Genomic DNA, 27,741 nt, shown 5'->3' with positions numbered 1-27,741 from the left:
AATGTAACAAATACTAGTTACACATGCATTACTCTCCTGGACCAGCAGGGTGATTTTTCTGTCAGGCAGTTGCTAAATAAACAAAAAAAAAAAGAAAACAAATGCTCAACTTTAAAACAATGTCATGGCAACATTGAGCTCTTTAGATTGGACCACAGAGATTGTTTCTAGCAATACAGACTTCCTGTTGAGAAACAGCATCCTGCCTCTGCATCAAATTTGCTAAGAGAGCAGTCAGTCAAGGGACGCGGTGGCTTGTTCTTCACTGATCAAATGTCGATGGTGAAAAATGAGCAGGGGCCATCGCATCCCCCCATGCAGACGCAAGCGTACACCTCCAGGCGCTCAGACGCATGCACAGCACAAAGCGAGAGGCAGCCTCATTAATTCCAGCACGCCGCCTTCCTCAAAGCAGGACATGTCTTGAATCAGGGAGCAGCGAGGCTTGATTTTCTGGACGCCTATGGATCCTTCGAACGACTGAAGACGATAAATCATCGATGGACTCAGATCATGCAAATATTAATCCTCAACCATGAGGTGAGGTACCGATTCCATCCTGGTGTGGGAACCATGCTCAATTTTGGCTTGAGGTATGGGACGGTATGTTGGCACCTTCACACAACCTGTCCTCTGACCCCGGCCGCAGAGTCCATGTGTCTCAATTGGATCCATCCTTTCCGTTGATCTCCAGTCAAGTTGCCTTATTTCTCAATCTCAACCTTGTCTCTCACTTTGATAAGTCTTTGCAGGTGCTTGCAGCCCTCCTTGTCTTGCTACGTCTGTGCTAAACAGCAAGCCCAAGCTGACGCAAGTAGATGAACTTTGGCCGTTCCCTTGTTGGGTATGAATAGTTGTCGATGTATGACTCATTGCTCTAGACTTCCTGCAGCGGAAATGAATTGCAAGATGCATAATGCTTTTCTTTAAGCTCTGACATCCCCGCTCAACCTATATTTACACGGGTCTAAGATTTAAAGGCACAGCACGACAACTGTGCACACGCTCTGTAGTGAATTAGAAAAGGTGGTACTGGTCGACTGATGAGTGAGTGCATTGAGTGCAAAGGTCCGCGTAAGCAGGGATTCCCAAGTGTGACTCGTGTAATGGACTCCGTCAAGTTTTCACTGGTCAATGAAATGAGTACCTTTGAGTCGTTTAACAGAGTTATCTGTAATTTTGAGCACAACCAAAATACTGCGCAACTGATGCTGTTAGATTCCTATGTTCCACCGAGTAAGGTGGAACAAGGTATAGATCCAGGCATGTGACACCCTGGGTAGAAATGGGATGAGAAATGAAAGGCAGAAAACAGACTTCACTCACAACTCTATGTTCAAATGAATGTTTATTCAAAGTTTGATCAGCATTATCCAACTGGGAACACCCGCAGTGATGCCCTCTCATGTGACAGTTTCACCACCAAAGGAGGTTTTTGGCAATATAATGTCTGTTCACCGAAGGGGATAGACATTTCTATCACTCACTAGAATTTAGGACACACCGGGAGGTATGAATACTATCGGCATATACAGGGTTATAGACTTCCTAGCTGTAAAAATCCTCCACCCCAGCAGAGGTACAGGCATTGCTGCTAGGGGTAATGCTGTCACAGGCAGTGATTTGATTATCTTACTATGAAAACTGGCCAGAAATGACAGTCAATTTCAACTAAAAACAGCATCAACCTAGTCTTGAAGGGATCCAAGACCATGACCACCTTTTGAAGCATACTTTAGCACTCTTGCATAACACCCAGCCACCTGCTATCAGAATACTGTCCATTTATGCAGCATAATGCCTGGTATTTTACAGACAACATATTTTAAAACACAGAACCATCCAATGTAATTGACATCCATTATTCATGGAACAATATCAGCGTCCTTACATTTAAACAACATAACTTCTGCCCTAACCAAAGCCTGTGTGTACCATTGAATGCCCAGGCTATGGCAAAGGAAGGCCTTGGGATGGAGAATATCTCTTCCTACAATACTTCAGAGAGTACTTATTGGAGGTTGGGCCATCCTTGGTGGATCAATAATTTAACTTCAATGGATTTTCTTATGTAATTTGGTCAAAGTATCTTAAAAGATATTCAGGAGAATCTCTGGTTCTCTATTGTTTAACTTCAGTTGCACTGAGTTACCCCATCGCACTGAAGGATTAGCTCTTTGAAGTGGGTTTGAATGTTTGAAGCGCTGCCCATCGCACCTCATCAATCCAGCGAGAGAGTCACATTTTGCCCACTGCTACCGTGGGCCACATGCCATCCATACCCACCACAGTCCTCAAACCTAAAAACGCTCATTCGTGCCATGTTTGCTTCTGGCAGCGTCTTGTAGTAATAATGCTGCACACACCGCCACCCATATCATTCCCCAGTTCTCCGGCACCTTATCATTCCAAAAAATTCACCAATCAGAGCCTGTTCAACAACAAGTTCCCTAGCAACACTCCATGCCTACCAATAAAAATCGATCTTTTTGATACTCAGTTTTCATAATCTGAGTTAATTATTTCCTGTAAGCGCCTCATATTGCCCATGGACCCATGCCTTATATACTTCTGACAAAAGAAGAAAAGTGGACTCATTAAGTATTAAGTATTAGGAAGACACAAGGACAGATAAAATAATCGGTAATGTTGGGGGCCACTAAGCAACAACATGGTAAATCCTACCTGGCTCCTACCACCTAAGCCCCCTGAAATCACCATTAGCCTGTACAATTCTTCTCAAGCCCCCCTACATTCTTGGTGCCTCACCCCATGGCTTAGGAGCAAACAGGAACCCCCCATCTCACCATTATCGACTCAGGCAACTCATTCTATCTATGTTACCCCAATATTTATCTCCCTGTAGTCGCAGTGTACATTCCCTCTATAGTACTCCACACCTCTCCGCCCCCCCCCCCCATATAAGGGCTGACTACCAGGGGCACCCCAATGTTGATTCAGAAACTCTGCCCTAGCAGAACAAGCTGAACATAGAGTGGCCTGTAAGTACCACTGGCAAACTGAAATACCAGCAACTCCCAACTATTTACATACTCCAGCCCATGGTCTCTTCTAAATCTACTCCAGCCCCCCAGCTGTTCCTCTTTAGGCCACAAAACATGTGCACGGTACAAGCAGATATAAAATCAGACCGAATTTCAATCTGTGCACGGTTCACATTGTTTCATGGCTTCTTTAACTGCTGCACTCATGGCAGCCATCTGCTTGCGTAAGTGACAAAATCACACTTGTCTTAATTAGTCTCATTAATCCAGATACATTGATTTATGAGTTCATTCACCCACAGATCCTTTCCTGAGTATGGAGACTAGAGAACGAAAGTGAGACAGAAAGTCTGAAAGCCAGTCACACACGTAGAGCCATGAATACTCATGCATGGGAGGTGGCGACCAAGGATGGGCACAAAATGGCCCGCCGGAAGCGGAAGCTGAGGAAAGGTCAAGGAGAGGTTACTTGACCTTTAAACTGCATATGGGAGATATGACCTGTTAATTATCAATGGGCAGATTTACTGAGTGAGATTTAAGTGGGAGGGGATTGCCAGGCAGTGATACCTGGTGGCACCTACTAGGTGATGGTGAAGCCTGGTGTAATTTGGGTACTAGCTTGGGTCTAGTTATTACACCACTCACTCTTTTTGATGAGAATTTTCTTCTTACTGATGCTCTATCGACCACAACAGACCAGGTTCTACATATGATACCATCAGTGTGCAACTACCTGTTGAGGTCACTCACACACTGAAAATATTTTTTTTTTAAATAACTAATCTCCTCGATTGGAGATGGTGTTTCGGCTGCATTAAAAGGTTGCGGAAATAATGCCACGAAATAGTAAGCCCTCTGAAAATGCGTCATGATACAAAAGTAAGCGCTATAAAAAAAAATCTGCTGTAAACACAGGTCACTATAAATGCTAACATTTTAAATTCGGCAATAAACCTGCCGTGCCAACCACCGAAAATCGAAATCTCGCCAAAAAAGACAGCAAGCACTGCACCCGCACTTTAGAATGATGTTTGCAACTTAAAGTCCTTTTTTGGTTACAGATTTACATTTCTTCGCTTCTAAGACAAACGCACTGACTGCAGAGAAGCACGTGCGCTGAATGAGTTCACTGACTCCCAGTTCATGGGGCAGCCACTAACTGAAAGTTTCAGCAAGGCAGACATCCCGGGAGTGGACATCCTTGCTAGATATGTGGGAGATATATCCCCTGGGCAGCGCGTGTCCGAGGGGAGGGGCCAAAGTTCGGACAACTCTGCTATCTACATTGGACAACTCGTGTCCACATTTGCATACATCTTCCAGCTTGCCTCAGTCCCTGGAGTTGCGTTCTCGCTGCCTGCATCTGGGGACCAGTGACAGCCCCAGCTGCTTAGCAGTATCCCAGTGATGCCTGATTTGCATACGCGCACATGCAAATGAGCCGCCGCCAGGATGCACGGACCTGGCCTTGTTTCTTAATGACTCTGCGCCGCGTGGCTCGCAGGTGAGAGGTGCTGCGGGGCTTGGATCAGCATCTTGAAACTTTCCAACGTGGGAAGAGTTGCTACAGTCTGAGGTGGTCATCAGGTGACCCTTCCGGCACGCCGGACCATGCGAACCGTTGGCTGAGTGCAGTGCTTAATTTGTAAATAAAAATGTGCGGTGCCCAAAGCCCTCCTCTAAACACGCGGCTGCTGCATTTAAACGTGCGAGCACGAAATACTGAGGCAGCGTAATCCTGATGCCACCTCGGGCTTCTTCAATCCATTGACAGCCACTTCCTGCCCCTTCAGCTCACTCTTGCAGCTTTCTCTTTTCTCCCATTGAGACGCTTTTTCGCTTTTCTCTTCCTCAGTCTTTCACATATGTGTCTTTGGCTCGCAGAAAATGCTTGAGGCAAAAAAACTAAGCACCGGCCCTCAAAAATAAGTGCAGGTACTGCGCACCGGAAACAGCAAGCACAAATTAAGCACTGGCTGAGTGGCTCTGGGCAAGAGTAGGGCAGCCGCGGCCCCTGAGTTGGCAATTCAAGGCATGTAAAGTGGGGTACCCAAAACTTAGCACCCACTGGGTACCTGTATTCTTTTGAAGCTGAACTTGCATGACTGGTATTTGTTATTTTTTATGATCACAACCACTGACAAGTATCTTACATTAATTACCAAATAGAATGCCCAAGGCGAGCAGTCAATGCCAACTGTAATGCAGTAATTACAATCAGTACTCCACGCGTGATGGCGTGGCTATTTATTTCCATTTAGAATGTAGCACTGGGCAATACTCAAAGGCAGTGCTTAATTTGTAAATAAAAAGGTGCCAAGGTGCCCAAAGCCCTCCTCTTAAACACAGGGCTGCTGCAATTAAATGTGCGAACACGGAATACTGAGGCAGAGTAATCCTGAAGCATATCTGGCCTTGTCAAACAATTTACAGCCACTCCCTGCCCCATCAGCTCACTCCTGCAGCTTTCAGCTTTCTCCCATTGTGACGCTTTTTCGTTTTTCTCTTCCTCCGTCTTTCCCATATGTGTCCTTTGCTCGCAGTAAATGCTTGAGGCAGAAAAATAAGCGCCGGCCCTCAAAAATAAGTGTCGTGTTCCGCACCGGAAACAACAAGCACAAATTAAGCACTGCTGAAAGGGCATTATTGTGTGATAATTGACTTCCCCGAGCTAAGGGCCTACAACCTTAATCGAAAACCGCTAAGGGTTTTCGACTAAGGGTCAAGTCCAAATATTGTAGCCAATGCCTACTTATTGTAGCTAGGTCCGTGACCCGACATGTTGTAACGCCTAACACATGCAGTTGAAACATACCTCTGAAATGCATGCATAGAAAGAAACGTACAGGGCAAAGACAGCAAACAGCAGCTACGGATGCAGAAATACGTTGCATGCCAGGCTATCTGATTGGCTATCACGTGTGCAAGAATACAGAGTCTAAATATAGATACTTACGTGCATGGTGGGTTGGCATCTCCCCTGCGTTGCGAGAGTCTTCATCAGGTTGAGAATCGTATAAAAGGATACTTTAGCAAAAATTTGGCAGTCTCTTGAACTAATCACTTTGTAGGTCTGAGACCGAGCACCCGTGGATTCACCATCTATTTTTAGGAGGGCAGGAAATGCCCCGTTGTGGTCTGCAGGCCATCTAGGAGCAGGGGGGAGACTCACGATTGGACCATCCTGGGAGCCCCCTGTCTCACCTCTAACAAGTCTCCAGTGCAGAAGATTTGCATATGAAACAAGAAATAAATTATAAAAAGCATGTTTCAGGATGTATATTTTTGGAAGACTAAATACAGACTACAGAGCAGCTCGTTTCCCGGGTAACCGCATCCAGCTACTGCCTTCGTGGGAGAAAACTTACATGACAGTGTGATTCAGCTGAAGACGTGCCACGCGCGAGGCGAGCGCATCCCTGCAAGTGGTCCACGATGTGGGTGACCTCATGTTTAGGCACAGCTGGATGAGTGAATGGATGTACGAAGGAGTGAATGGTGGGCTGTGGGAGCCGATGGACTGGTGGTGGGGCGGAGGGTGGAAGAATAAGAATACATGTGAGAGTATACATGTGCGACGAGCGCCTGACTGTATGAATGAGTGAATGGATGTAGTAATCAGTGAATGGTGGGCCATAGGAGGCGATGGACTGATGTGGTGGGGGAGGAGGGTGGATGAATAAGAACACATGTGAGAGTATACGTGTGAGAATGACTGCCTGACTGTATGAATGAGTGATCTGATGTAGTAATGAGTGAAGGGTGTACTATGGGAGCCGATGGACTGTTACGGTGGGGGGAGTGTGGGTGAATAAGAATACCTGTGAGAATGACTGCCTGAATGTATGAATGAGTGAATGGATATACTAAGGAGTGTATGGTGGACTATGGGATTCGATGGACTGGGTGAATAAGAATACCTGTGAGAATGACTGCCTGAATGCATAAATGATGGACTGGTGGGGGAGGGGAGAGATGATGTTAAGAATGAGAACACGTGTGAGATGTATATGTGTGAATGTCTGCCTGATTGTGTGAATGAGTGAATGGATGTATGAAGGAGTGAATGGAGGGCCATGGGGGCCGATGGACTGGTGGGGTGGGCGGGAGGGTGGTGAATAAGAACACATGTGAGAATATACATGTGCGAATGACTGCCTTACTGTATGAATGAGTGAATGGATGTAGTAATCAGTGAATGGTAGACCATGGGACCCGATGGACCGGTGTGGTGGGGGTGGATAAATAAGAATACATGGAAGAGGATACCTGTGTAAATGACTGCCTGAATGAGTGAATGAGTGAATGGTGGGCTATGGGATTCGATGGACTGGTCGTGTGGGCGGAGGGTGGATGAATAAGAATACAAGTGCGAATGACTGCCTGAATGTATGAATGAGTGAATGGATGTACTAAGGTGTGTATGTTGGGCTATGGGAGCCGATGGACTGGTGTGGTGGGGGAGGAGGGTGGATGAATAAGAACACATGTGAGAGTATACATGTGCGAATGACTGTCTGACTGTATGAATGAGTTAATGGATGTAGTAATCAGTGAATGGTAGCACATTGGAGCCGATGGACCGGTGGGGTGGGCGGAAGGTGGATGAATAAGAATACATGTGAGAATGACTGCCTGACTGTATGAATGAGTGAATGGATGAAGTAGTGAGTGAATGGTGGGCTATGGGAGTCGATGGACTGGTGGTGTAGGCGGAGGGTGGATGATGAAGAATACATGTGCGAATGAGTACCTGAGTGTATGAATGAGTGAATGGATGTAGAAACCAGTGAATGGTGGGCCATGGGAGCCGATGGACTGGTGGGGTGAGAGGTGGGGAGATGGTGGTAAGAATAAGAACACGTGTGAGAGTATACATGTGTGAATGACTGCCTGAGTGGAACATGACGAAATCCAATGAGCTGACAAACGAACACATCACTGAATAATATATGAATGAATTAATGGGCACCAGTAGGTGAGATGTCCGATTTGTAGCATGGTCTCCGAACTGCTAGATATGAAAATGATTATTAAGGAAAGTTACTCAGTTCTTCCCGCGCGTGTTCTGCTCCACGGATATCTAATGCGTGCTGTCAAACGTTGGGCCAGAAGAACAAGGTCCCGTTTTCACATATCCTCATGAGATCAACGCGCACGCGCCTGACCTAAACGAGGAATCATTTGCACCGGGAGTGATTGTGCTTAAAACCTTGCAGGCCTCGGTCCCTGGCGAGCCGCCGGCGCACGCCCCGTTTCATGAGATTTCGATATATATGTGCCGCGAGCAGTATTGCGGCCCCGCAGCACTCTGTCACCTACTGATCGTCCATAAAGATGTTTTATGCCCCCCCGGGTTCTCCCCTCCCTTGCAAGTCATTCCTTCCGCCAGTCGCATTGTCTGATGCCCAGAAAGCCTGCGCGCAATCGGCCGGAAAGTCTACACTCCCCATCGTCCGCAACAGTAGCCTTCATCCCTGAGCCAAGCACTTTCGTTGGATGCTCTGCGTCGGGATTGTGCTAAAATGGCAGAAGCGGCCGCCCCTGCCCCCTCCGGCGAGGGAGGTGCGGGACCAGCCCTCCCCATCCCGCGTCTCCGCCGCAGCGGGGAACAGGCACAGGCCTGAGCTCTGGAAAGGCCCCGTGGCTGCCTGGGATGAAGGCATTCCAGCTCCCCGAGGGACCCCGCTGTGGGCCTTCTGCGGCAACCCCTGCTCTCCAGATGTCTGTTCCAGAGTGGGTCGCTTTTATGTTCCCGTGCCATGTCCCTAGTGCACTCTATACCGGTGGTCGCGTTATCTCCATAGCAGGGCTGTGTTTCACAAACCCAATAGGACCCTCGTGCCTCCTACTCTCGCCCGACCCCAGCGCAATCTCTGAGCCAGGGCAGGCAATGTTTGTACCCACTTTGCTGCTTGATACTGGAGCAAACCTTCTGTTAAATTGCGCTCCTGTTCCAACAACAAAAGTAAAAAAAAAATAACTCTTGACAATCTGGTTATTCTATTGGTGTTGGCACCACTCTGAGGACAAGGCTTGCTGTCCAACACATGTATCACAATGAGATACTCCCCTGGAGTGAGTTAGCAAGTTATAAGCATCTCTAACATAACAACACCATGACATAACCTGACATGACCTGGCACCCCATCCTGAAGGTAGAACACCAATTCCCATATCTTATCTACAGTATGAAGATGGATGTCAGAGATGGCTTGACTACATGAAAATCAGAATATTTAAAGAAAGGCCTTTAGGTGCTCTGAGGGACTCGGTCTAAGGCCTTACTATCGGCTTAAGGGGAGGCCCTAAGTCTTTTCTCGAAGCAACATCTGTGCTCTTCAGAGCAACTGATGGGAGAACCTCACAGATCCAGCCCAGACCCGAAGCCTCTCCCCTCCCTTCTGGTACACACACATGAAATCAGTACATCTTGTTGCACTGGGCTCTTCTCAAACCCAGTGCTTAATTTGTAAATAAAAACGTGCCGCTTTGCAAAGCTCTCCTCTGAAACACGCGGCTGCTGCAATTAAATGTGCGACCACGGAATACTGAGGCAAGCTAATCCTGAAGCCATCTCGGGCCTCTTCAATCCATTTACAGTCACTCCCTGCCCCTTCAGCTCACTCCTGCAGCTTTCTGTTTTCTCCCATTGTGATGCTTTTTCGTTTTTCTCTTCCCCCGTCTTCCCCATATGTGTCCTTTGCTCGCAGTAAATGCTTGAGGCACAAGAATAAGCGCCAGCCCTAAAAAATAAGTGCCGGTGCTCCGCACCGGCAACAACAAGCACAAATTAAGCACTGCTCAAACCACCATCAACGTTCATCCTCCTGATGGAGGCGGTCTTAAGGCAAGACTTCAGGGTCACCACACAGCCTCAACCATCATTGCCGATGAAGAGACAGAACTACCTTTCCAAACGGGAGTCCTCGTGCCTCTTTGAAGTTCATTCTGGGAATAAAGTGCTGCCTCCAATCGTTTCTTTGTGGCCCAACTTCCCATCTTCCAAGTACACATCCAGCAAAGAGTTTAGAGGGGACCCCGATGAGCGCAGGTGATGATTCTGAAAACATCGGCTGAGAGCAGAGACGAGACAGGCACACCATGGAGATTGTCACTGTAGCATTTCGAGTGATTTATGAGACTGACTCTCACAGCTTTGACTCCACAACATCTCCTGATCTCCCTCCTACTGGAACCTACCTTAGATGCCAAGCTCTGAAGATGCCTTAAAATCACTCTTTTTAAAGATGCTTTGTGGCATCAAAGCCAGAACATGGATACCCATCCCTCTGCCTCAGGGTCTGTGCAGAAGCAACAAGGCAAGACGGTATGCCACTTTGATGTCACCAACCGGAAGTAACCTATTCTAACCATATCTTAACAGGCATCCAAAATTCAGTAAGGAAATAATTCGTTATACAACATGCAGACAGAATTCTTCCCTAATGTGAGGCGAGACCTGACTGTTATAGCGACAGACCACAAATTACCTTAGAATTCAGACAACAGCTATGCCATGCCCCCGCCCATTAATAACAATCAATGTCAAAGCCAATAAGTCTTGCATATGACATGTACTGGCAGAGCCTATGGCGCAAATATGCTTTTTAAAGAAATGAGAATCGTTTGCGGGGAGTGGGGGAGATTATCAACAGAAACGGCGGGGGTGGGGGGGACAATGAGGATGAAAGAAGGGCAGAAAGAAAAAGCAAAGGGTAGGGAGGGCAGACAGGGAGAAACAAGGGAGGGAAGGGTACAGCAGCCCAGAGGCGAGAGCGATGAACGCCGAGTCGACGGTGCATCAGTGTGAAGCACAAGAAGCACATGGGTGAGAAAGCCGGGGGGAGCGAATGAAGCCTTGCACAACTTGAAGGCGGTTCAGATGGAGGATACGAGGGAGAGAGCTGGAAAAAACACACTCTTGTACAGTGCTTAAACAAAAAGAAAAAAGTGCCTTCTGAAAACGGAGAAATGGAAGGACACAAGTAACGGGTCCGTGCTCCAGGGGAGGGACAAACCCAAGAGGAGGAAGTGAAGACACGCACCAATGAAGCAAGCACATGACAGTAACAATGAAACCAACCATTAGTAAACAATGAGCAGGCTCTCAGCCCACTGCAAGCAAGCAAAATGTCTTACAAGCGACAGACCTAAAAAGCTTGTGTGAGGATGAACCTTCTCACTGGAAAGCTCTGGTGCACCTCCCTTTCCAAACTTGAAATGCAACAAGTCTGCGTAGGAAGCCAGAGAAAACTTGGCTTTATCCTTTTCATGGATGGTACTCGTAAGGTGCCTTCTGCAGCAAGCCCCCTTTTAGCAATCAATTCTTTTACAAAAAGTGTTGATAGGAACGCATTAATGAAGCTGGAATGGTTTAAAACCCCCTTCCAAAGTTCCAACGCCCAGTGTCCCAGCTGAAATTAATCTAGTGACATCTGTGGACAGACAACTCACAAGCAAAAGTATATTTTTGTCCTTACTAAATAGTTTTCTATAGTGTGAACTAGAGCCAATGGGTGACATAGCGCTTCACGTGACCTGTACAGACGGAATAGAAGTGGGCAGATGGGCAGCGCTGGTCAACAGGTTTACTATCGGAGGCACAGGATAGCTAACCAGGGCAGGGCTCATCCACAGGCTTACTAAGGGAGGCACAATTAGCTCACCAGGGCAGGCCTCATCCACATGCTTACTAAGGGAGGTGCAGGATAGCTAACAAGGGCAGGGCTAATCCACAGGCTTACTAAGGGTGGTGCAGGATAGCTAACCAGGGCAGGGCTCATCCACAGGCTTACTAAGGGTGGCGCAGGATAGCTAACCAGGGCAGGGCTCATCTACAGGCTTACTAAGGGAGGTACAGGTTAGCTAACTAGGGCAGGGCTCGTCAACAGGCTTACTACGGGAGGCATACGTTAGCTAACCAGAGTAGGGCTCGTCAACAGGCTTACTACGGGAGGCACAGGATAGCTAACCAGGGCAGGGCTTCTGAACAGGCTTACTAAGGGAGGTACAGGATAGCTAACCAGGGCTGGGCTCGATAACAGGCTTACTGCGGGAGGCGCAGGATAGCTAACCAGGACAGGGCTCATCAACAGGCTTACTAAGGGAGGTGTAGGTTAGTTAACTAGGGCAGGGCTCATCAACAGGCTTACTAAGGGAGGCGCAGGTTAGCTAACCAGGGCAGGGTCATCAAAAAGTTACTACGGGAGGCACACGTTAGCTAACCAGGGCAGGGCTTGTCAACAGGCTTACTAAGGGAGGTACAGGATAGCTAACCAGGACAGGGCTCATCAACAGGCTTACTAAGGGAGGTACAGGTTAGCTAACCAGGACAGGGCTTGTCAACAGGCTTACTAAGGGAGATGCAGGACAGCTAACCATTGCAGGGTCATCAACAGGCTTACTAAGGGAGGTGCAGGTTAGCTAACCAGGGCAGGGTCATCAACAGGCTTACTAAGGGAGGCACAGGATAGCTAACCAGGGCAGCGCTCGTCAACAGGCTTACTACGGGAGGTGCAGGTTAGCTAACGAGGGCAGGGCTCATCCACAGGCTTACTGAGGGAGGCACAGGATAGCTAACCAGGGCAGGGCCATCAACAGGCTTACTAGGGGAGGCACAGGATAGCTAACCAGGTAAGGGTCATCAACAGCTTACTATGGGCAGCACGCGTTAGCTAACCAAGGCAGGGCTCGTCAGCAGGCTTACTAAGGGAGGTACAGGATAGCTAACCAGGGCAGGGCTTGTCAACAGGCTTACTACAGGAGATACAGGATAGCTAACCAGGGCAGGACTCATCCACAGGCTTACTAAGGGAGGCGCAGGTTAGCTATCGAGGGCAGGGCTCATCCACAGGCTTACTAAGGGAGGCGTAGGTTAGCTAACCAGGGCGGACTAATCAACAGGCTTACTAAGGGAGGCACAGGTTAGCTAACCAGGTCTGGGTCATCAGCAGGTTACTACAGGAAGCACACGTTAGCTAAACAGTGCAGGGCTCATCAACAGGCTTACTGAGGGAGGTACAGGATAGCTAACCAGGGCAGGGCTCATCCTCAGGCTTACTAAGGGAGGCACAGGTTAGCTAACCAGGGCAGGGCTCATCCACAGGCTTTCTAAGGGAGGCGCGGGTTAGCTAACCAGGGCAAGGCTCATCCACAGGCTTACTAAGGGAGGCGCAGGTTAGCTAACCAGGGCAGGGCTCATCCACAGGCTTACTAAGGGAGGCACAGGTTAGCTAACCAGGGCAGGGCCCATCAAGAGGCTTATGAAGGGAGGTGCAGGTTAGCTAACCAGGGAAGGGCTCATCCGCAGGCTTACTAAGGGAGGTGCGGGTTAGCTAACCAGGGCAAGGCTCATCCACAGGCTTACTAAGGGAGGCGCAGGTTAGCTAACCAGGGCAGGACTCATCCACAGGCTTACTAACGGAGGCACAGGTTAGCTAACCAGGGCAAGACTCATCCACAGGCTTACTAAGGGAGGCGCAGGTTAGCTAAACAATGGGATCCTTGGGTTCAAGGCTGTGTGAGAATAAGTAAAGCACCCAGTGGTCCATTTTTACTGGTTTTGTACAGACAAATACAGACAGAAAACCTTCTATTCTCCTGCATGTATTTATTTTTAAATATGGAAAAATATGGAACATAGGTTTTCTTTTGGATGAATTTTACTTCTGTCAGTCATGAGTGTGCAGTCAAAGGTTTGCAGATTCAGCTCTGGACAGTTAAAAATAAAATACAAGATTTCTTAATGAAGCTTTAGTAACTGCAGCAGTAGAGTCTTTTCTACAATGCAAATGTTTTCAGCTGTAGTGCACTGTAAATGGAAAAATCCCACTGGGCATTCAAAAATTAGTAAATATTTGTTAAATAGATGTGGAAATACACCCCTGGAAGCTTCATTTTTTACACTAAGCACAAAAAGAATATGGATAGATACAGATAAAATGGGGAAAACCTAAATATGGATCAATAGAGATAGAAATGCCCAAAAATAAATGCCATAAAATAGAAAACCCTCGTAATAAGTAGTGTCCCAAATCCACATAATTGTGCCTTTACGGTACACTGGTCTGTGGGACGGGTTTTGTCAGTTTTACTGCTTTTAGGTACCACTAGTAAAGATAGGGTAGGGTAGAGTTTTAATCTGTGGATCTCCCACAAAATAATATCCTAAAAAAGTAAGAGTGAGTTAAAAAATAGGAGTATACATTGAAAGCAGCATGACCACCAGTGCTGGAGAAGCAATGGCAAGGCATCAAGAGAGAGAGTTGTTGATGGTCAGTCACAAGTCATCACTGGACCTGGGATAACACAGAGGGAAGAAAAGGAGTTTCCATCTTCTCGCCTGTAGCAGAGGAGAGTTAGGGCTGGTAAGGAACAGGTCTGGGACAAAGGTTGCAAGGTGTCTATGCAAGATCTAGTCGGAAGGACATTAGACTACGTCTGGGAAGATCTAGGCACCGATTAGGGCCGGCTTTAGGGCGGGTCGAGCCTGGCAGCAGCACTGGTGCCGACCTGGATTGAGGGGCACTGACCGCACGGGGGCGCTGTGTTAAGCAATAACTTATGAAACTTGAGATTTAAAAGCACCTGCTGAAAAGTTCCTTGTGCATCCAGCCTTCAGGAAGCAATAAAGTGTCAAGATACCTCTTGTGATGAATGTTCCCGCTAGAGAGAGAGATGGGGTTTTTGTCTAGGGGCAACATTGACTCGACACAAAGTAGCATAGAGGGTTAACATGCCTGTTGCAAAGAACAGAACTATATTTTATGTGGATAGCTGAGTGGATTAGCCTTTACAATCTCTTTTAAACAAATTAATGTATGTGAAAGGGGGGGCTATTGAGAGATGAGGAGCACATTTGCTGGGTGGTAGTGTGGGAATCCGAGGAGGTGATCATGGTGTGAGGGGGCGCACCAAAAAAGACTGTTGCACAGGGTGCCACCAGCGCTAAAGCCGGCCCTGGCACCGATGACAAGGTAATGTAAAAAGTCGTGAAATGTAGTATAATGCTAATGTATTCTAAATACTAATGTAATGTAAGTACTAATGTAATGCAGTGTGATATTAAAGTAATCTAAATACTAATGAAATGTACTGCAACCTGAAGTTGCGAATGTATAAGATCTGTAGCATAGCATTATTTGAAGTTGGATATTTCTTGGATTGTAAACACGTCACTAGTAGTTTCACCTCAAGATAGGCGCTGTTAAGTGCTGCTGGTAAGGTAGGTACTCACAAAGTACGCTGACATTCTCCCTATTTCAGATCGCGGTGAGGGTCTGCGATTTGCAGAAAATGGAACAAAAATAAACGAAGGTTTAAAAAGGACAAGGCAGCGCATAAAAAGATAAAGAAAATGCAGAAATTGACATGGGAGAAGAAAATCATTAGGGTTGGGTTAAAGCAGCAGGATAAAAAAAAAATATATATATATTTATATATATATATATATATATATATATATGTGTATATAGTAAAACTGCAGGAGAGTATCTTCTGATAAAAGAAGTAAAAATGAAGACACAACACCAGAGACAGAGATAGAAAAGTATAGAAGCAGGAATTCAAGATAATAATGACTGAAAACAGATACAAAAAAGCAGAAAGACAGAGAGAGGGAGGCCATGAGAAAATGAGCACGAGAGTTGGAGAAGGAATGCATCTGTCCCACAAAAACCCATTTTGCACACTATCTGCAGCCTACAAAAGGTGAAATTGTAACCCATTAATCCGCGGTGACACGCGGCGCCCCAAGGGACCATCCTTTGCTGGAGTAACATGCAGCTATTTTTGAGGGTAAATGAAATATATTACTCTTGTGTGAGCAAAAAATGTGTTTCTGCTCAGGCCAATTCCTTGTTACATTTAATGCCAGCGTGTATGTGAGAATTGCCTGAAATAGTGCACTGTGATTACAGGCCCTCGGGGCTTTTATACCTGCCCTGAATGAGTCTGGGTATGGCTTTAAATTATATGTTTCTGTGGCACGCCAGTGTCCTGTGGCACTGAGTACCCCCACCCACCCCGAAATGTAACACAGGAATGTGTGTGAGTATCACAACACCCATGGTCCTGATCTTGGCCACCTTCAGATCTGAACCGATCCCTCCACTGTCCTCATTAATGCCACCGTGTATCCGTGTACTGGTACTGCCACCAAAGGCACCTGTCCTGATCACCCCCCCGCCCCCCCTTTATGAAATGTAACACCGGGCTGTGCCAGGCACTGGACCAAATGCTGTTACTGTTAGAGGCCACAGACCACCTGTCCTGATCAGCCCCCCTTTATTAAATGTAGCACCGGGCTGTGTGCTCTGTTAAATGTAACACTGGGGTACATGCAGACACTGTCCAAACACTGGTACTTCTTCAGGTCACATACTACAGGCACTGCACCAAACAATGCTGCAGGTCACAGACAGCAGGCACTGCACAGTACACTCCTGCAGGTCACACACTGCAGGCACTGTACCAAACACTGCTGCATGTTACAAACAACAGGCACTGCACTTTCCCTGCTGCAGGTCACACACCGCAGGCACTGCACCAAACACACGTGCAGGTCTCACTGCACCAAACGCTGCTGCAGGTCACAGACAGCAGGCACTGCACAGTACACTCCTGCAGGTGACACACTGCAGGCACTGCACCAAACACTGCTGCAGGTCACAGACAGCAGGCATTGCACCAAACACTGCTGCAGGTCACAGACAGCAGGCACTACACCAAACACTTTTACTGCTGCAGGTCACAGACCGCAGGCACTGCACCAAACACTGCTGCAGGTCACACACCGCAGGCACTGCACCAAACACTGCTGCAGGTCACAGACAGCAGGCACTGCACAGTACGCTGCTGCAGGTCACACACTGCAGGCAGTGCACCAAACACTGCTGCAGGTTACAAACAACAGGCACTGCACTTTCCCTGCTGCAGGTCACACACCGCAGGCACTGCACCAAACACAGGTGCAGGTCTCAGACCGCAGGCACTGCACCAAACACTGCTGCAGGTCACAAATCGCAGGCACTTCACCAAACACTGTTACTGCTGCAGGTTACAGACCACAGGCACTGCACCAAACACTGTTGCAGGTTACAGACCGCAGGCACTGCACCAAACACTACTGCAGGTCACAGACCTCAAGCACTGCACCAAACACTGTTACTGCTGCAGGTCAAAGACAGCTGGCATTGGACCAAACACTGCTGCAGGTCACAGACCGCAGGCACTGCACCAAACACTACTGCAGATCACAGACAGCAGGCACTGCACCAAACACTGCTGCAGGTCACAGACCGCAGACACTGCACCAAACACAGGTGCAGGTCTCAGACCGCAGGCACTGCACCAAACACTGCTGCAGGTCACAAATCGCAGGCACTTCACCAAACACTGTTACTGCTGCAGGTCACAGACCTCAGGCACTGCACCAAACACTGTTACTGCTGCAGGTTAAAGACAGCTGGCATTGGACCAAACACTGCTGCAAGTCACAGACCGCAGACACTGCACCAAACACTGCTGCAGGTCACAGACCGCAGACACTGCACCAAACACTGCTGCAGGTCACAGACCGCAGACACTGCACCAAACACTGTTACTGCTGCAGGTCACAGACCACAGGCACTGCACCAAGCACTGTTGCATGTTACAGACCGCAGGCACTGCACCAAACACTGCTGCAGGGCCACAGACCCAGGCACTGCGCCAAACACAGCTGCAGGTCACAGACCGCAGGCACTGCCAGGCACTGCACCAAACACTGTTGCGGGTCACAGACCGCAGGCACTGCCAGGCACTGCACCAAACACTGTTGCGGGTCACAGACCGCAGGCACTGCCAGGCACTGCACCAAACACTTCTGCAGGTCACAGACCGCAGGCACTGCATGCTTCGGGTCCAGTGCCAACTGAAGATGGGGCCAACATTGTCCTGGCCTGAAACAATAACACATTTCCGCTCTGGTGCGTTGAGGCTCCTGCAATCGCCACAAATTGAAACGTTTGTCTGGACGCTCTCTCGCCCGTCTTGCTGGCACCGGTGCCCGGTGCCCAGTGCCAGTGAGAGGGGCGAGAGAACGTGACTGGTCTTAAAAGCTCCGCAAGACTCGGGCCGATGCAATAAGTTCCCCGGGCCAGGGCGGCACCCCTTCGCTTCCGCGCTCAGAGCAGTGCCAGGGCAATCCTGTGTGCCCATTTCAGTCACATGTCCTGCCAGAGGGTGGGCAGTGACACCATCATAGTTAGAAGGACATATGGCAGGGTTCACTTATGCAAATGCCACAACTTCGTCACCCACATTTCACGGTAATGCCTATTTGCTCTAGAACCCTTAGAATGCATGTTGTGTGATCCTGGACACATCACTTCAGCCTCGGTAACATTGCACCAGAGCATGTAAATTACAGCAATGCCATGCAGTGTTAAACTGGTGCAAACCAATTATGCCCCACTCTTAAACTAATACCTACATTGTCGACGGGTGCAAAATGCCAAGCAGGTGGTGCAAATCGCCTTTCTCACAGTTGTCATGTAGCTGTGCAGGCAAAATTGAGCATCACTGTTTCAAAACCGCTATGTCTCAGTGCAGAATCCCCAGTGCCAGGGCAATTTATGTGACCTACTCCTTGTCTGCCAACACTGGAAGCAACAATAACCAAGATTTCACCCAGCATAAAGCGCTATATGAAAAGCTGGCTGTTTGTGAATAGATGACCATATAACCGCTAACAATGATAAGATGGTGTGAGCTGAAAAAGAAATAATACTTAAAGAAACCCCCAAACGAAGGAAAACTTTTTTTGTTTGTTAACTGTTACAACCCACTGTTGGGGGCTATACCGGTTGTTAATAGCCCTGGACCAGTGTTGCCAGATTTGTAGAGCATTCTCTAGTCCAAAGCCAACGAAAAAGTAGCACAAAGTAGCCCAATTTCGCTACTTTAACGAAGATGGGGCAGTGGCAGGCAGTAGATAGAGAAGTAGATGGATATTTGTGGCTGGACAGTCTTACAGAAGAGTTTCTGCTCTTGCGAACTGTATACCTTCTCTCATTCTTGCAGGGTGCAACCTGCACAAACCAATTTTTCCCGCATAACTGGAAAAAATATAGCCCAATTGTGCGTGATCTAGCCTAATCTGGCAACACTGCCCTGGACTGTAGTCATATGCCTGAGCCACAGGCAAAGGCCTCTAACATCCAATACAGCCCTAGCAGAAGGGCTATAAGGCTATTAGAACGTTACACCTGCTGAGGGTAGAATGTACTATATTGAAAAGAGAAAAACAAACATTGGAATGTTGGAGCAGAAGGCCCATACCAACCATTAGTGGCCCTGAGCCACATAACTGTTTTCACATGAGCTCCCAACATTGTTAATTTCTACTTGAATCTAACACGCATAAAGCATGTGACGAAATTATGTGCCCTCAAGTTTGCACAGTGCAATAGCCCAGTTTTCAAAAAGTAGTTCATAACACGGGTTTTGATGTTTCTAAGCACTGTAAAGGCCAGGTGATGCTATAATTCAGTTTAACAGCACTTAATTTATTCACCCCCTCAGACAAGAAGGCTGAGTTAGGGTAACTGGGGTACAGTCATGATTTGTGTTGTACTAAGTATTTAGACAGCAGGGTTTATCCCAAGGGTCAGAAGAGCACATTAGCTCGCTGAGCCATCTTACAGGACTTTATCTTCTTATCCCCAACCACTCCCCCCCAAAAAAAATGCAGTCCATCCTTGTAGCATCTGTGCTGTTAAAAGTGCAAATCCAGAAAAACTATTTAATGTGCAGAGGAGGGTGAAATAGCGGCAGAACAGTGCAGAGCGCCAAGAAGGCAACATTGGGTGAAGTGGAAGGTGAAAGTGTTGTGCTGAGTGGGAACCTTGTCAAATGTCAATGACACACTGAATTTGTAAAGAACCAGCAGCTGTACTGCAAATAAAGCCAGATGTCTATGTTATAAATACTACGTGGAAAAATGCAGATTTGCATACAGAAGAAATGCATACATGTAAATGATGTGGATAGCTCCCCCGTGGATTCCAGTGGAGTCAAGGAGGAAATTAAACGTTCTTTGGTACCATCAACAAGACAGCCTGGAACAAAGGACCAGCTACTTACAGAATATGCCATGAGTCTACTTGCATCTTATCAAACAATGGGGGCTTTCAGCTCTGATGCGCCACTTTCCTTGCGTCGCCCTGCGCCCCCTAATGGCAGCCTGGTATAGCTGTATTTACTATACAGTGCCCCATGGCGTACGTCAGGACAATAGCATCAACATTTTTGATGCTACTGTGGTGCTTTCGTGGCCTAGCGTCAGTGCTTAATTTGTGCTTGTTGTTTCCGGTGCGGAGCATCTGCACTTATTTTTGAGGGCCGGCGCTTATTCTTCTGCCTCCAGCACTTGCTGTGAGCAAAAGACACATATACAAACATGGAGGAAGTGAAAAACAAAAAAGTGTCACAATTGGAGAAAGCAGAAAGCTGCAAGAGTAAGTTGAAGGTGCAGGGAGCGGCTTTAAATGGATTGAGGAGGCCCGAGATGACTTCAGGATTATGCTGCCTTAGTATTCTGAGTCCGCACATTTAATTGCAGCATACGCCTGTTTCAGAGGAGTTCTTTGGGCACCGGCACGTTTTTATTTACAAATTAAGCACTGCCCAGCATCAAAAATGTTAACTCTAGTCAAGGTAAGTTCAGGGAGACCCATAAGGTATAATGGCAACGTCGCTTTAATGCCTGTGGTGGAACGCCCCTGCTTGCATACATTATACCTGATGCAGGTATAATGTGGTGCAAGAGGTTACAAATCAACACAGTGCAAGCATTGCGTCACTTTGTAAATTAGGTGAACGGTGGGGGCCTCCTTAACGCCACCTTAGCGTAAAAAAATGACACTAGGGCAGCACAAGGGGCCTAATATCATGCACCAGTGAATCCCCAAAGACCAGAAATATGGAGGTCCGAGCCACAGATTTTGCGACATGAACCTCAAACAAGGAACACAAATGAATCACCCCCAGATCAGAAAACTGTTCAAAACAGACTTCACCGCTAAGCAGTGGCAAGGACATAGATGCCGACAGAGCAACATGGCATGGTGGTGCTCACCTCGCATTCGGTTGGACTCGTCCTCCCCTCGCCCTTTGCGCTTCTTCTGTTCTTCCACGAGTCTCCGTAGCGACTACCAGGCTTCTTTGCAACACAGCATAGCAGCCCCTACAATAAAACAACGCCAAAATCAAACCACACATTCTGTCTTAAGCATCTTTCTCCATGCAATGGTACCATGCAGAACAGAGGATGTGATAACATTCATGCCCTTTAGTCAGGGCCACTGAAATTCTACAATTCTGCGGTTTTCACATAATTATAGATTTACTACATAATCCATCATTTGCTACATAATCTGTAGATTTTAACAAGAAAAATGCTATTTTTTGGCGTTAAACTGGTACAAAAGAGGTGCAACCTATGCCCACACAGTGTCGATATGTGTAGAAAAGTCAAAATAATGAATACTAGCAAAAAACGTGCTAAATTACGCCGCATAAGTTGTCTTTTCTTGCCGCATAATTTACTCAACCCTGCTGCATAATTTTGACTTCCCCCGCCACATAATTCTAGTGACCCTTCCTTTAGTACACCCGATGATAAGGTATAGTAAAGTGCTCCCACACTAGAGGATGTAATTAACACAGCCTCAGACGTTGTAACAGATAAAATGCGACAGATAGGTGTTAATTATCAAAGATGATATTTTGACACTCAGTTCTGACAGCTTCTGCTCTCTCTCGTCGTCCCGCACTTAGGCTTATGGTATTTTTTGTCACATAAAGAAAGTGTTTGGGAAAACAGTAAGTGTGTTTGTGAGTCAGGGTTGGCACCCGGTGAAGGGGCGCCCTTAGGTGCTGAGAGAAGGCCCTGCAGGTAGATGTGTGGTGAGGAGGGTTACCCAGAGCATCATACGAGCACAGATGCTGATGTTATGCAGTATTTTCCAAATCCTCCCTGTTTCCAGGGTTTAACTCAGTTCTTCCAGCACAACCTCTCTATTATAAAGGACCATCTACTGATGAGGGTGTGCCCTTTCTGGAGATTCTAGGGATTGAGCTATGGAGGACAAGAGGCTTAGTTGTGAAATATACCCCTTCACCCCCATGGCCCTTTCCACTACCTCTCTGAGCTAACAAGTTATTTCTTATATTAAGAAACTATTTGGAAATATGGCGGTTGCTTCATAAGATTATGGTTTCCGTGGATGTAAGCGCCCAGTCCTGTGATGGCATTCAACAAGCATTGCTCAATGAAATGTGTGGCACATAGTGAAAACCATTGCAATTGACTGAGCTTCTAAGAGGACACGCAGTCCTGCTAGCTCCGCTGCAAATCAAGCAGGCTGCACTACATAACAGGCTTGACTCAAGCCTTGCAAACCATAGGCGTAAACAATATGTCCCTGGCACTCTGAGGGCCAGAGTCTCTATGTTCTTCTGAGTAGGTCATATACAACCTCTTGGAGTATGGAACGACCAAATAGACACTTATTGATGCACAGCACCAGAATCGAGGGGCAGAAGATCCATTCATGCATGCTTATCTTCAGTGCAGATAGTGCTTAATTTGAAAAAAACTAAAAAGATAAGTGCCGGGGCCCTTGTCAAGAGGCCACTGCAGCTTGCACCATCCATTCCATTGCCAATGCCAGCCCTGCCAATCTCAGTACCAACATAATCCAGTTCCCAAACCTAGAGGAACAGCTTGGGAGGCAGGTACTAGTCATTTGTTATATTGAACTAACGAACAACTGTGGCTGTGCATGTCACTAAATTAGTCAAACAGCGCCACCATGTGGCAGACTATCAGACATGCCGGTGTTGACAATTAAGTGCTGGTGCTGAGCACCGGAAACCACCGGTTCAAATTTAACACTGCTGCAGATTAGCCATTCTTCCTTCCACATGTTCGCTACTAAGCACCCATTCATGCACATGTCTGATGCAAAGCAGCCACCTTCAATCTTCATGAGTCCAGGCACTTACTGAATAAGGCAGTTTCTAGCTAAGTGCCGGAATCTCTCATAGAGATTCAGTAATCACAGGCCAATTCCTTCCGGGTAAGGATGCCTCGCTGGGAGGTGGGTGATATTCTGACAACACAGGAGCTCAGTGTTTGTGTTACCCTGGCTGCTCTAGTACTCTGCATTCAGACCGCAAACAAAGTGAGCGCTTCCTAATTTGCTGAATGCAATCAGAGGAGGCTGCTAAAAAGAATTCAACGTATTGTGCTGCTTCCAGCCGGCGAATGCGTCTTCCACCTCAGGCCCCTTAAAAACCTGGCTGCGCCAATTAGCTAAAAGCAAAGAATAAATCGATAACTGTCAGAGGGACAGGGAACGGTTTTATTTCAGGAGTTCCGTCATGGCAGGGGAGCTCTTGCCTGCATTCAAATGTCCCCGCTTCCCGCTGACCGTCCAGATCATAACTGTTATCCATCGAGCCAACGAGCCATCTATCTATCTATCTATCTATCTATCTATCTATCTATCTATCTATCTATCTATCTATCTATCTATCTATCTATCTATCTATCTATCTATCTGTCTGTCTGTCTGTCTATCCATCCTTCTGGATGGACGAAAGAATGACATTCTCCAGTGATGGGCCAGTTTGCAAACCATAACTCACGTCTTTGCCCCTAGTGAGGCCCCCAGCACAGAGCCCAGGACACTGGAGGACCATGTACAACTGAGCCAGTGGTGCAGGCACGTCTCAGGCAGATATGGGTGCATGGTCAGGGGCCAGACGCAGCCAGTGTGGTGCCAACTAGGACTCGTGCATGTTGGATTGTGTGTGAACTCCTAACCCTCTGTGTTCATTCAACAAGGGTTTGTAGACTGGACAACAGTGGACCTGTCCGCACCTAAGAAGATGTGCACTCGGTTACACGTGTTTATTTCATGAGAAATGTCATGCTTAGATATTTGGCTGTTGCATGAATATCTATTTGTCACGATACTTTGTGGATTTAATGTTAGGAACAAGCACATCTTTCACAGTGAAAGGGATGTGCAAAATTCAGGTAATTTGGTTTTACATGATTATGCAAAATTACGTCAAAATTACACGCAATTACATGTAAAGTAAATCTGTCATTTTCAAGCTATATTTTAGAATAAATTGGGCCCTCACATCGACTTGTGACATGAGAACGCAGTTAAACAAAAGCACTGCAAACAACAGCCGCTCATGTTCTGCTGTTCCCCTTCACAGTAAGTTGTTAGCACAAATTACAAACAGCATGTCATTACAAAAAGTAGAGTAATGGCATCATTTTGGGAACTTTATTGAACAAGCTTATTGTGAAATTTCAAAAAACTTTGCAAATTATGCAGGCATAATTTAAATGTTACCCAGCTTACCCAAGCTTACCCAATACCTCATTCACACTTGTTTCATCCAACAAGGAGGAAGGGAGTGAGTGTGACAGGGAGGTAGAAAGCGTCTCGGGGCAGGCAGCCATGACTGGGCCTCATGTGGCTTGTGATGGGCGGTATAGCCAAATACAGGCCCATATTTATACTTTTTTAGTGCCGCATTTGTGCTGCAAACTTACAAAATACAATTGTATTTTTTAAGTTTGCATCGTTTTTGCGTCAAAAAATGACTCAAATGCGGCGCTAAAAAAGTATAAATATGGGCCAAAGAGTCCAGAGGAATGATGTTCCGAACATGAGGAATCTCTTTCTGAGGCAGTCAGGCTCTGGATTCACAAGTTTATTTCGCATGGACAATAACAGTGGTGGTATCTTCTAGTGGAGGTGGTTATCTCCCAGTTAGATACCATGGAAGAACCCACATTGATGCGGAAAGATCCAACATTGCTGCAGGCAGAACCCTGCGGATGAAAGGGCCCAAGAAACCGATGAGAAACCAATTATATTTGTCACAAGTCATTTTTCAAACCCAAGCCCCCATTGTTCTGTGTCGAAATGACTTATTGAAATAACCTGCAAGTCATCTCTGTACGCACCACCAACAGATGCTTTTGTTGTTCAAAGCAGCATCCTGGTGGGAGAGGTCAACGCTCTTGGAAGTATCTTCTTCGAGAGATTCACTGCAAGGATTCGGAGAGCACTAGGTGCATGAAAATATGCTATTTGTGCACTCAACTCCCACTAGCAGGAAGCCCATATTTAGTCCATACGTTGCTGTGTGCTCCCCAGTGCTTAATTTGTGCTTGTTGTTTCTGGTGCTAAGCACCAGCACTTATTTTTGAGGGCCGGTGCTTATTTTTCTGCCTCAAGCATTTACTGCGCGCAAAAGACGCATATGGGAAAGACGGAGGAAGGGAAAAATGAAAAGCCGTCAAAATGGAAGAAAGCAGAAAGCTGCAAGAGTGAGCTGAAGGAGTAGGGAGTGTCTGTAGATGGATTCAAGAGGCCCAAGATGGCTTTAGGATTACGCTGCCTCAGTATTCCGTGTTTGCATATTTAATTGCAGCAGCCGCGTGTTTGAGAGGAGGATTTTGGGCACCAGCACGTTTATATTTACAAATTAAGCACTGGTGCTCCCTCTCATAGTGGTGGCGTCTGGTACCTGCTTACATTGAGATATATTTGTTAAAATAATATATACATGGAAAAGGCCAAGGTTAAAGCCATATATGCAAATGCATAGAGCATAATATGCTATTTATTAAATTGTTGAGGAAGGGATGGGTCAACATGATTCACTTGAGGCTTTGCGCTCATGAAATTATGGCCACTCTTCAAAATCAACAATAGTAATAGCACATTACACTCTGCATACCTACGTATATAGAATATATAATGGATAACAGTGTAATATGGGCCTAAATTGCCATCAAAGGGTTCTGGCGACATTTACAAACCACAAGGCCAAAGGCAAGTGGTTTATAATTGTCACCTGATCCCTGAGTTTGCAATATAAGACTATATAACACATTAGTCATTTGGTACTTTTATATTACATGATTTATTCATTGATTTTTAGAACTCCTTAGGGAGATTTCCAGAAATTGAACATCACCCATTTAGTACTTATTGTTTGCCTGAAACTGCAGATATATATGTCTGTCAATGTTTTTAGAAATGTGTGTGTGTGTTGAAGATAATGCGGTAATGTTTAAAGTGTGTTTTAAGCAATGATGTTTATCATTATGAATCACATTTTAAATGTAAAGTGAATTAATAGTAAAGTTAAAAAAGCATTTATTCTAAAATGTGCTTCTCCTGTTCACTACATAGAGAGTCTAGAGTCGTTTTAACAAGGTATCTATGAAGAAAGAAGATAAAGTGCAAGGTGGGACAGAGTAACTTTGTGCTGACACGGTTCTGCGTTTGCTAAGTTTATTTTCACACAATGGGAGGGATTCATTTGTAGATGCTTTCATGAAGGATGAACCTTCAAGGCTGAGCCTGCCACTTCTGCTGATTAATGGTCTAAGTGGTTCCCAACCTTTTGACTTCCTGGGGACCCCAACTTTATCATTATTGGAACCCAGAGACCCCCAATGGATCATTATTGGAATCTGGGTCATTAACGAAAGCTGGGGACCTAATCCGCTAATATTATTTAATTTTCTAGGTAGTCACCGACCCCATGAGGAGGCTTTGTGGACCCCCAGGGGTCCCCGGACCACAGATTGGGAAACACTGGGCCTGTACTGGATCTGAAGAGCATAAAGCTTCAGCTTGGAGTGCTTTAAAAAACATGGCACACTCTCCTGATGTCATTGATTTAGTGTCCTAGGAGATTGTTTTTTAATGTTGTTGGGGGAGGCTGCTTCACTCTCTGTAGCACCCCACAATAATTAAAATATGCTTTTCGCTCTGCCACCCATTAAAGTAGCACTACCAGTCTTCAAAAACAAAAAAAACAGAAGAAGGCCCTCGCAGTGGGCGCTGAATCATTAATCAGTCATAAAAGTAGTTAATAATAAATGAGAGGCTCATACTAATTTTTTTAATTTACTTTTGGGAGACACCTACATCCTAATTTTTTTGTTGAGGACTGCATGGGGAGCCCCAGGCCCCCTACAGCCCACTGACTCCCTGCAAGTGGTTCCACAGGCCACACAAGATCCAGTAACATATTTTTTTTGTTTTATTTTTTAAAATAACTGGCAAGGAAACACAGAATTGCCTCTCGTCTGGTGTTAGGCCTGGACCTGATAGCTGAAGAAGGCTTTCCCTCTAGTTTTCTTGTTGCAGTTTTTTGTTTCCAGTCCGGCTGTGTCCAGGCTTTTGCAGTGGCTCTGCCCAGCTTGGGTGCTTAATTTCTCTGTCAGGTTTGGCTTGGTGCCAGTTCTGGTGGGCTTGTAATGCGAGGTGCCAGACAGTCTGCAGAGAAGGGCAATCCCACCGTCTCGTTGAATGTGGAATAAGATTGGGCTTTTGTTCTCCAGTAAATTTCCAGAAGCAAAGGTTTCAGATTTTTAAGAGGAAGAGCTCATATGATGCTCTCCTGGTTTCCTTGGTACTGTGGGGCATATTTAAGTAAAGTGGAGCTACATCTAGTGCAGCGCCAGTTTCTTTGCGCCCCTTAGCTTCCCCCGACCACCACCATGTGTGCGATGTATCTAAGATACGGCACACCATGGCGCAGGGTAGGGGGCAATAGTGTAATTTTTATTGACGCTATTGATGTACTCTGCAGGAGTAGTGCCAAAATATTGGTGCTACCCCTGCAGAGTACATAG

General features: G+C 46.6%; 1 protein-coding gene across 5 annotated transcripts in view; it reads right to left on the bottom strand.

Moving 5' to 3' along the window:
• The window catches only part of LRRC4C (leucine rich repeat containing 4C), a 3,131,096-nt gene that overhangs the window by 70,839 nt on the left and 3,032,516 nt on the right, over positions 1–27,741 (bottom strand). For all 5 annotated transcript variants that reach the window (XM_069221814.1, XM_069221813.1, XM_069221816.1 and 2 more), the window contains one exon: positions 21,130–21,237. The gene's annotated coding sequence lies outside the window, so the exon portion shown is untranslated. The remainder of the gene's footprint in view (positions 1–21,129; positions 21,238–27,741) is intronic.

Source organism: Pleurodeles waltl, chromosome 3_1, assembly GCF_031143425.1.
Source record: "Pleurodeles waltl isolate 20211129_DDA chromosome 3_1, aPleWal1.hap1.20221129, whole genome shotgun sequence".
Taxonomy (NCBI): Eukaryota; Metazoa; Chordata; class Amphibia; order Caudata; family Salamandridae; genus Pleurodeles; species Pleurodeles waltl.
The sequence above is the reverse complement of the archived record's forward strand: the minus strand, read 5'-3'. Positions and strand labels throughout refer to the sequence as shown.